The sequence below is a fragment of the Serinus canaria genome, chromosome 5 (genome assembly GCF_022539315.1).
Source record: "Serinus canaria isolate serCan28SL12 chromosome 5, serCan2020, whole genome shotgun sequence".
NCBI lineage: Eukaryota > Metazoa > Chordata > Aves > Passeriformes > Fringillidae > Serinus > Serinus canaria.
The window spans coordinates 44,481,102-44,493,218 of record NC_066319.1 but is presented as its reverse complement, the minus strand read 5'-3'; positions in this window follow the sequence as shown (position 1 = coordinate 44,493,218).

Here is a 12,117-nt window from a genome sequence, read left to right as displayed (position 1 = left end):
ATTCAGAGCCCTTTCTTCAGTACTGTAGGAGAAAAATAGATTTTTAAAGGTGAGAGAACAGCATGAAGTGCTGCAGAAATAACTCCTTTAATGATTTGTGAATCTAATTATTATTGTGATTAATGATGATACCATGCTTAGAGCCATTAGTACAAATATTAATTAAATGCAGGGAAAGCACTTTTTTTATAGCCTGGAATTACACATTCTAAGGGATATTCATAAGTAGAAAGCTGCATTATAATAATATGCATTATGGTTGTTATATCAGTAAATTCTGCTGAATTTGTCTAATTTTTGGATTTGCTTATAAATCTTAATTAGCCACTGTGGAATTCAGTGCAAAAAAACCACAAAGATTACAAAAAACAAAATAAAATGTTTAGCTAAAACCTGTTAAATTATGAGAATGAATTCTGTCACTTATTAAGGAAAATAAGTTAATTGACTTTAAGTTTTACCACAGCCATAGCACAAAAGCACATTTTATTCCTGGTTTTCAATATTAAGAACAAGTTGGCTTTGTTGCCTGGAAGCAAGGGACAGTAGACCCTTTTGGAGATGCCATAAGTATATATAAGTCAAGGAGGCTACTCATTAGCAATGCCCTCCATCCTCTGAAGTTAGATGGAAAACTGGCTTCAAAAATCATGTGCACCCCATACCCCCCATCCCTCACATCCAGTGGAAACAATAAGTCTAAGAAAAAAAACTGATAGCCCAATGGAAACCAGTCCCTGCCACTGTTGCTGGAGAAATGGAAACAGAGAGGTCTGTTTATAGTGAGAGCTCTTTTTGCTTTTTATACATTTTTTTTAGGTCTTTCACTTTTTATAGAGAGAGGTCTGAAGATCCCTCTGTGCTCTTTGATTCTGAAATGCCTCAGCAATTCTGTATGCTAGCTTATAATGTGCTACCAATATAAAAAAAAAAAAAAAAAACCAAAAAACCCCACAGCTCTTAAAATAATGTTTCTCCAACTATCTCCTATGTCCCTGTCCTCAGTATTGAGTTACTGGTTTCAGCACTGGTGGCTGTAGCTGTGATATTGGGGGAGCAGCAGGAATGAAGCTTCAAGGCACAGTCTGCTCCCCCCTTCGTGTTGCACAGAGCAGTTAAAGCACACTCCTCTGCTGGCTGTGCAGGAAGGGGGGCAGCTGCAGCTCCTTCAGCCACTGCAGAAAATCTCTGCTTGCATTCAGGATGAGTGGCAAGGATTCAGTCACTCATGGGTCATCACAGTCTATCCTACTTATCTAGCCTGCATCTTTAAATGCAGAATATTTATGGGGAAAAATGGATAACCTATAGGGTTTTTGAAATAATCTTGCCTCATTTTAGAGACTCCAAGTGAGAGTGCTGCTGCCTTGGGGCTTAACAATATTTAAATACCACTGTTGTATGGAAATGGCCTTTTCAATATGTCAAACTGCACCTTCTAAGCCACTTGGACCTGTGATCCTTTCTGGATAGCCAGGCACATAAGCTTCTCTCACACATACACTTTCAATGTCTAAACATGTAAGAAAGTGATCAAATTACTCCTCAGCTTTCTTCTTGGATGATCAAATATCTTGAATCCTTGAGACATGCAATACATTTTCCTAGTGCCTGGATCTTCATTTGTGAAATTTAGACTGTGCAGCAGAAAGCAGTTCACATCTTTTAAAAATTGGCATGCACACAGCATTTTATCATACAAAACCACCAGCAAAGAGATGCTTCTCTCTTGTTGTGGACTCATCTGTGCTTCACTCCTAATAAATATTTATTTCTCTTTACTGATGTATTGACAAAATGTCATAAGTGTTGAACATGACATTTATTTAGCCTTAGGGCCACAGCACTAATTCTTTCTAGGAATTACTCTGCCATAGTTAGTGGTACTAACAAAGGTTTGGACTTTACCTCATGTATGGATTTCCAGTCAAACCAAGAAGAAATGCATTATTTCACAGGTGTGCCTTCTCGGGGGTTTCTTAACACAGACTTGGACTTCAGCCTTTTTTACCTGAAAGGTCAGTAATTCAGAAATGCCAGCTAGTTGGCTCCTTTCTCATTAATATAACAAAGGGAGCTATATCCAGAATGGGTATTATGGGATATATGTCGTGCCCATCTGTTACAGTAGGATGCTGAGAGCCTAGAGAGGATGATTCACAATTCTGAGGGGATGTCCTATGGAAAGCAGAGAGCGTGGTGGCAGATGGGAAGAGACGGACCCGAGCAGATGGATCTGGGTGTGGCTCATGTCTCACACCCTGGCTTACACTGGGACAGAGCACAGGGGCTAATTTCTTGCCAGCAGGAACAGGCTGCAATCTGCACTTGTAGCAATCACCAGCAGATACCAAAATAACTCCTCTGAGGAGGCAGGTGTGCTCACAGTGCTGCTCATCCCAGCACGAGCACTGGCTCAGCAGCTGCACAGCAATAGCCAAGGGCAGTATTGTGCTTTCAGAATAGAATGCCAGGGTGAGAAAGCACATAATGTGTTCAGGTATGACTGCTGATGGTGTCTGAGTGTGCTCTGGATTGACTGACAGGGCTCCCCAGATGCCCACAGTTTCTGGTTAGTGACAGTGAGGTGACAAGCACATTGACAGCAGAATGTACTGTACCACATCATCTCCTGAAATGGTGATATCTACAGGAATGCCACAATTTGACTGAAGAAGGCAGTTCTTGGGAAGGTCAGAGATCATAGTTTCACTTGCAATATAGTGTTTTCAAACAATATATTAATACTTATGATGCTCCATAAAAGCAGCCTAACCAAATGAAATGTTTAGCAATGACACTGTTAAGATAAAATGAATCACACTGATTAAATACTACTTTCTATTTAAAATTTGAACTCGCCATTACTAATAGCACATGTGCTAGTCATTTGATGAAATATAGCATAGCCAGATCACACAAAACTGTCCAGGAATCTTTTCACAATCTGACAGGAGCTAGTTTATGCCTTTTGTACATTCAGATTGATTTTGGAAAGAAAGTTACTGCATGAAAATTAATAATGAAGTGAGACAAGATGATGAGAAAGAGAAATAAGTAATTTACCTTGCCACAAGTCCTTCTCTTTGCTGTTGCCATACCCAAAGAAACAATTTTAATTTTACACTTAGCTGAATTAATTTATCAAATTAGTGCACACTATAGTTAAAAGTCAGCATGTACATGCAATTATTAATATCTGCATGTTTTATGTGACTTCTCAATGCAATAGATAGAAAAATGACAGCCATGTTGGAGTCAAGGGGGTTCTTCCCTTCTGGGCTGAGATGATGAGATCTTTAATATCCTCTTTATAGGAATCTTTGTGGTTTAGCACCTCATATGAAATGTAATACTTTTCCACAAATAGCAGACATCAAGAAAGAAATACAATTATCTCAGGATAAAGAAGTTATTTTTAGAGCTCTGTATTGTCTGCTTGGCATTGGTTTTTTATAATACTTGATATGTGCATGACATATATAACATGTATATAATTGGACTCCTTGCTGCACTTGCATTCAGACTCTGAGCTGCACTCTATTCAGACTCTGCTCTTATTTATACCTTTGCAAAGGGAGATTTATATCCAGGTGTGGTGGCTGACCAGCTCAGCCACAGCCTTTTTCACTGTCTGGCACAGTCATCGGTAAGGCAAATACTATTGTTAGTAGCAGTTTGCTAGTAGTTAATACAGAAAAAAAATTATTTGGAAAATAGCAGCTGTTATATCTCTGCTTTAAAATTCATTAGGAAATAGGGACTGTGCTAGTGATATATGTTTAAGATGGCATTATGCTGGTTAGGTAGTAGTGGCCGTGCAATACAGGATCATGGCTTCCCATAACTCAGTGGGAATTATGGGAATTTTCTTGGCTCCAGTGATTCTCTGCAAAGCCATTTTCCAGCAGTCCTAGATGTCTGTGAGTGCATGTGTATACCTGCACACATGCTGTTCCCCTGCTGACTGCATGCACTGCATCCTCAGGGAGAAGTGATGCCCAAAAGAGGAAAAGAGCAAAGCAACATCCCAGGATGGCAGCGTGGAGGAGAGGGAAGAGCGTGGGCAAAGTGACTCCAGCATACACTCAGCACAGTCTCAGGGCTCTCTGTTCCTTTGGTATCTGTTTCATATGATCATCTTCCCACAGAGCCAAATGTTTCAGATACCTTTCTTATTGATAAGGCTTTTGGGCACATATTTTCGTGTTCTGTCTTGAATGGCATAGAGTGAGATTTATTGGGATGTGTTATTCTTATGGTAAATTACACAACCATTTATTCTTGAAAAAAAGATTGTGCAAGTGGGAAATAATATTAATTATCACTATTACTACTATAATTATTTAAAAAATAATATTAATAGTAATAGTAATAATGTTGGTGGGAGCTACTGAGAACATTATCAAAATATATTCTGAGATAAAAAATGAAGTCGTTCCAACACTTCAACACTACTTGAAGCAACAGAGCCTGATTCTGAAATCATGTTTTCTTGACAAAGATTTATATTCCCAGCATATGAACATACCACATGACACATTATTGATTAGTTCTGCTTTTGTTGTTCATGAGCACTGTTGGTATTGTTGACAACTACAGACCACAACAGAGTCAACAGTGATTGAGGTGAGAGCAGGAATCCTCCCTGCATTCAGGTCTGCACACCACAACTATTCCAAGGTTGCAAAAGAGAAGAATGGAAAGGTTTTTTGTGTGTCTTGTATGAAGCTCCATGGCCAATAGCTAGGAGAACATTTAAATGTGTGTAGCTCATATGGTTATTTGAGCACCTCATTTCAATGCTTATATATCTACAAAACATTTCAATGAATAAAGACATTTAATACTTTTCTCATTGCCACTCATATCTGAGAATATGGAGAAAATGTTTTTTCCCCTGCTTTTCATTGCAAGAGGAAAAATCTCAATATTGAAATAAGTAGTTGTTATTCCTACCCAATATAGCACACTACAGTTCTGTGTTTATTCACATACAATTATTAATATGATGTAAGAGCTCAGCAAGATTCTTCTTCTTCTCTTTTCTGACTAAGCTGATTTATCGTCTGTAGTAATTTTTTTGAAATTCAGTATGAATTTAGATCATGCTCATAGTATTCTAAGTTAAGGTAAAGACATGTTTATTTTAGTAAACAAGTTCAAATTTTAAAACTGCAATTTCTAAGTTACTTCAGTTGCATATTAAAGACCTCTTCAAAGAAGTAACTAACAGGGACAAATATAGGGGGAAAAAGGGGGGAAGAGCACAGAAGATTGCAATAACAAGGAACCTGGGTTGCATGACATCCATTTATTTTGCCATCACATTCATATGAAACTTCAGGGTGATCGGCCCTGGAGTTCATTAAAGCTCTGAGAAAATTCTCCTGAATCCTGCTCATGGCTGCCATTGTGGTAAATATGTATTTCCTGACCTAGCCAAAATACTGTTACCTAGTGAGCTTTCTTTTCCTTCCCTAGCAACGTGACAGCTCCATGTGCTGTGCCATGGCTCAGGGTTGCTTATATTGGTAATAAAGATGTGAGGAGTAGAGCAGAGACTTTTAATAAATATTCTTCAGGACACATAATGGACCAGGGTGGAGCAATATAGAAGAATGAACTCTGGAAAAAGAAAAAAGAAGCAAATGAACATAAGGACTGGTGAAATGGAGGTAGAAAAAGGAAGGAGAGAAACCTAAGGCTAACACAGCATAACACTGAACATTTTTCTTTGTTAAATATAATGTTTAGATGCCCATGACTGAACCAGGAAAATGAGAGCTCATGGTGTACTGCTGTAGACAGCTCTCGAGGCTCCCTGTTGGGCTGTTTGGTTTTACTCCTGGGTCTGATGACTGACAGCTTGCTGCAGCTCAAGGCAGAGCTGAAAGGACCACGGTGGTTTCCTGCAGCCTCATGGGAGCTCGGGGAGAAGTGGCCAGCTCCGTTCTCAAACTTTTCTTCTGTTTAAGAAACAGAGCTTTAAACTAAACTAGGGAGGTTTTCATGCTTTTCCATCAAGCCTGCCCGAACAGACCAAAATCGCCACCTAGTGAGGACAGTCTCTCAGCTCACTCATGTAACACAAGGCTTTTGTAAATACAACTGAGGTAATCCTAATATCCCACTGCATTTAAGTCTGAGTGATAATGATAAACAATATTTTGCAAGGAAAAACCCCAAGAAATCAAGGAGAACTGTATTTGCTGAAGTGACAGGAACACAGGATTATTATTTCCATAAAATAATATCTGTCCAAGCACAGGTGTCCCTGCAGTCATTAAGATGCTTACTTTACTGTCTTCAGAATGCATTTACAGGAATCTTGAGTGAAGAGCCAGGTTAATGTCTGTGTTGGGTGTCTAATGCCAGGTTTAATATCTGTGTTGGGTGTCTAATGCCAGGTTTAATGTCTGTGTTGGGTGTCTAATGCCAGGTTTAATGTCTGTGTTGGGTGTCTAATGCCTCCTGCATAGGTAGTGCTGCAAAAGGTCTCTGAGTTCTTCTTCCTTGTTTTTCTGAATGAATTACTAAAAATAGACTGCATAACTGGCCAAAACCCAAAGAAGTATCCAGAAGTGGTTTCACTTTTAGTATGTCTGCAATGAATTGAAGTGAATGTGCAACAAAGAGGAGATAATTGTACTATGTACTTATGTACCATGTTGGCAAGTTCTTGAAAGGCTTCCAGCTAAATCCATTTTGCAGGTTCATTTTGTTTGATCTGAATGATCAAGACAATTTTCTATTATTTCCACCACGACACACCATATGTAAGTTGTTTCCTGTTACATTGAAGAAATACACTGACTATTAAGTTTTAAAAAAAACACACAGCAAATCACTATTAAGATTTTATTTAAAAATCAATTACAGTGAAATATAATATATTTTAGATTCACTTTTCCTGGCCTACATTTAGTCTTTTAAAATTAACAATGCAAAGACTGTACATTTATGAACATAAAGCACAAGAAAAACGTAAGGGAAAATACACATGAACCTCCAAATACAAGAGTTGTGACTTTCAGGTAGCCACATGAAAGGATTCTGAAGAAATTGTGAGCATAAAAACCAGTGAGACAGGAAGAATCAGGGTTATTTTCCCTCAGATAAAGTTATTTTCTTTGACTTGCCTTGGTAAAGATACAGTTATGGTTCTTCCTGCTGATGAATATTTCTAGGTCTTTTTGAAACCACATATGTCAGGCTTATATAAAATCAAAATTGGAATCTACTAGCAGTGTACTAGGATTCAAAGAAACCTTCATGATTTTTTTTTCCTCTCTAAACAGGTCTAATTTTAAACTGCTAAATGCTGCTGCCTAAATTTATTTCCTGCTTTCCCCAGAAGTAAATCATCCTCTAAACTTGAACACTGGACTTCATCATGAAATGGTCTTAGAGCATGGGGAATTTTCACAGCTGCAAAATTCAATGCAAAGTTACATGTGGAGTCACAGACAATACACAGCACCCTTCACAACACAATGTAGTATCTTTCTCTTTCTGTTGTGTTATGAGGTCTGAGTCATACATGAACAGGGTTTAGACCCAGCATTGGGAGCCAACAGCCATCAGACAGGAAAGGAAGACTGGCACTGATCGCATCAGAGCAGGTGTCCAAGAAATTATATCCTGTATTTCACACATTTCTGGCACAAACTCTGTAACAAATGTGACTGCAGCATTGTTTCCTTGTATAATGTCTCAGGATGAAGCTTTTTCCTAGGCTGGTTGTACTCCACAGAACCTATACTAGGTTCACATACACTGAGCTGCCAGACAGTGACACGTGCTTGCTCTCTGCATGCCAGGAAGGAGAGCTCACATGTTTGCTTGGGGTTACCATGAATACAGCAGTCCTCAATAGTTTGACCTTTTCTGTTTTGGTTTTTTTTTTCCCTGCTGCAATACATTCTGAGAAGGAACAGAAACTTTGGTTTACTGAGGATTATTTGTAGGGTTGCACTAGATGAAGATAAGCAAAGACAGTGAAGCCATGTGTTTATGTTTTGTTTCTGAGTACACAATGAATCTTAGGAATTGTTTGCTAGGTATTTGGGAGAGTTAAGAATTCCTTTTGCCCACTAAGAATTACCTTTTTGTTTAAGAGTCCTTGGGTCTCCCGTGGTGAAACAATAACTAAGAAGGCAACTGCCATAGCCAGACCACCTGTTCAGACCAGGTACCTCAAATTAGGATACTCACCTCAGTGTCACCAGTTCATTTCATTTAAGGATGTGAGCCTAAGGATGTGAGTCTAAGGAATTCCTGATTTACAGGATCAACAGCACTTTCCTCACAGTGTTTCCTCACACACATAATTAAGTATGTGAAACAGAACACAGTGTATGGATCTCTCCTTTGGACTGTAGCTTTCTGGATTTAGTACTTGTTGGGACATCTGGCAAGGTCTCAACTATCAGATGAAGGAAACTGTGGTGACAATTTCTCCAGTCGTTCAATATATGCCTGAGATGTGAGTAGGATTGAGATGCAAAAAGATCTGTGCTAAAATGCTAGAAATTTGAAATAGGGTTGTTCCTGAGTCTAGTTCTTCATGTGGGGTCAGAAAAACAGCCATTACTTTGTTCCCCTATTGTTAAAAGGAAGATTTTTTTTAAACAGGGAGAAATGGCAGATAAACCCAAAATTCTACAAGAAATCAAAAGAAAGCTGCAGCAGGTATGAAATAAAGCAAAATTTAGGGATATTAGGACCATCTCTTGTGAAAAGCTTGTGCAAGTCATTGCTTATGTTAAGTGAACACCAGTAAATCATTTGAAAGGCAACGTGCCATATCTAAATGATCTGAAGAATCATCATAGAATTATAGAGTCACCAGGGCTGGAAAGCACCTGAAAGGTCACCTGGTTCCAACCCCCCTGCCATGGGCAGGGAAAGTTTCCACCACACCAGGTTGCTCGAAGCCCCATCCAACCTGGCCTTGAACACATCCAGGGATGGAGCCTCCACCACTTCTTTGGGCAACACATTCCAGTGCTTCCCCACCCTCACAGTAAAGAGTTTCTTCCCAGTATCTCATCTAAACCTTCTTTCTGTTGGAAGCTTTTGCCCCTTGTCCTATCTCTACATGCCCTTGTAGAAAGTCCCTCTCCATTTTTCTCATGGGCCCCCTTCAGCTACTGGAAGGCCACAATTAGGTTGTTCTGAAGCCTTCTCTTCACCAGGCTGAACAAACCCAAATCTCTCAGCCTTTCTTCATGGGAAAGCTGCTCCATTCTTCTAATCATTTTGAAGACCCTTCTCTGGACTCACTACAACAAGTCCATGACCTTGCTGTGCTGGGGACTCCAGAGCTGATGCAGCACTGCAGGTGGGGTCTGAGCAGAGCAGAGGGGCAGAATCCCCTCCCTTGCCCTGCTGCCCACACTGCTTTGGATGCAGGATAGGATTGGCTTTCTGGGCTGTGAGTGCACATTTCAGGGTCGTGTCCAGCCTCTCATCCACCAGCACACCACAAAGGTTATATGTGATTGGGTACCAGTACAGTGCTTTTACCCACTCTGTCATCAGCTCTGTTTTTCATCCAACAACAGATCTTGGAAGGAAAATTAAACAAAAGAAAATAAAAGGATCTTTTATCTCTGTATTGAACTTTTAGCAGTTGCTATAGCAGTAACATTTCTCAAAATACAAAATTCAAAGTATCAGCTACCTTTGCTCTTGAAACATCATGTTCATTTTTCCAATTTCTCTCACACTCCATTTAAAGAAGCTGTGAGTCTGTGCTCCCATCACCAAAATATTCAAAGTTAATTTTGAAAAGAAAACAAAAAAGGAATTGACCTATTTTCTCTTTTCGTTTTGCACCTCCCTCTATTTTAGCACTTCCATGACACATTAGTGATATGATTTGTGTGCTCTGATATTCAGTGAGAGATGTTATAGGACACACTCTGCTGTACAGAGGCTGGATACAGGCTGTAAGAGATACACTGATGACAATACTCTAGGTTGGGAGAGATGAGAATCTGACTCTTGTGCAACAGCTTCATAATTCACCTGGATCAGGCTTTTTACATATCATCTGATGCAGTCTTCTCCTTAATGTTTTCTGTCTCGTTTTTGTTGGTGTTTTTTTGTTGTTATTGTTGTTGTTTTTTGTTTGTTTGTTTTGTTTTAATTGTTTTGGTTTGTGTTTCTTTTTTGTGAAGTCCCAGTCCAGAAAATATTTTATCTCTTTCTAAGGTATTGAAGGACTTAGGTGAAATAGCTTGGTTACTTTTAATTCATAGCTGAACGGCCAAAATTTCCCTGTGTCAGCTTAGGCTAGCAATTTGTTAGTAACAGAGCCATTGTGGAGCAGCAATGAAAGAAAAAACTTTGTGAAAAACACATGCACAATGTGTTTTGCTCTTTCCCCTTATCAGTGCTAGAGCATCACTTATCAGATGCTGCCTTGGATCAGCCCTACTGGGGACCCTTCAGGTGCAGAGGAGTTGGTGACCTGGGACAGGGGCTAGCTGCCATCTCACAGGGCTTGGGGACCACCAGGAGCTGCTGTCGGAGGAAGAAGCATTTTTGAGCAATCTAAGGAATTAGAAACCTACGTCTTATTATCATAAAGGGATAGGACCCTGGACTTTTCTGAGCTTTTTCTTGAAGCCCAGCCTGTGAGCCCACCACGGTCATGGTTTCCCTTTATCTTGAATTGAATCTCCAGCAGGTACCACAGAAAATGATGCAAAAAACAACTACAGATACCCATGAAAGCTGGTCCATGCTATAGCTTTCATGAGCATTGGTGAAATAGTAAAGAATATAAAACCTCAGGGTGAAATTTTGTGGAAATGAAACGTTTTGCAGAGGCTCAGGGTCACTTTACCAACAGAGTCTGTGGTCTCTTCTCCTACTACATTGGGAATTAACTGCCTGTGCACAGGCCAATGCTGACATGGTGCTGCCATGTCGAGCCTTGTACCTTGCTGATCCCAACCTTGCCTTGCTGACTTGGCTTCCCAGCCTGACCTGTGACCTGCCTTGCCACCAGAGATTTGTCTGGTGATCAGAGTTGGCCACACCTTCTCTTCTGCCTCACTGGGTGCCATGGGACTGTGGCTTGTTGGTGATGATGCTGCCCAGTCTGCCTGGCTGTCACCCTCAGCTCCTGGCTCACTGCCCCTTGTGGAGCTGCCAGCTCTCACTACTCCCTGACACAGAGGTTTATTTTGAATCAGTTTTGTTGCTTAGCTTCAGTTTTCATTATTTTTCAAATTAAAAGCCCAAATAGAATTAACCTTCCAACCTTTATGGTATGTGAAAGATTTAAAAATGAACCACTGAGTTCTTTTTTCCATGAAGTTACAGTGAAGTTTGGTTCTGCTCTCATTTCAATGCTACAGTGAAATTTCACATTCTGTTGCAAAATGCATAGGTCAGCAATGGAAAAAAATCATGATTAAGTAACTTGCACTGCTGCTTGCATAATTCTTCCTTCATAATATATAAAAAGGAACCACAGAAAAAAAAAACCCAAATCAAAAAAATAAACCCACATCAAAACCAAATTCAATAAATGGAAACAAAATAGAAGGGAATGTAATTTTCTAGAGAGGAAGGCAACAGCCAGAATGGTGACTACCCACAGGATCACAGGACAATTGCGGTTCGAAGGGACCTCAGGGAATCTCAAGTGCAGCCTTCTGCTAAAGGGAAGGTCACCTACAAGGTCAGATGTTGCTCAAGCTTTGTTGAGTTGGGTATTGGAAACCACTGAGAAGGGAGCATACAGAAAATCTTAGTACAACCTGCTCCACAGCTTATCTGTTCTTCATAGCTCAGAAACTCTTCTTTATATCAACTCTGACCCTTCTTGCTTCAAGTTTTACACATGATTTCTTGTCCCTCCCTGTCCTGTTTTCAGCTCAGGTAGGGTTAAGTTCCTTTCAATAGCTGTTACAGTGCTGTGTTTTGAATTCAGAATGAGAATGGTGTTGATGACACACTGATTTATTTTGATTTTGTTAAGTGTTTATCCTAAGTAAAGATCTTTTTCTTGTCTCATGTTCTGCCAGTCAGGAGATATGTAAAAGAAACTGGAGGGAGCATAGCTGGGACAGGTGACCCAAACTGGCCAAATGGACA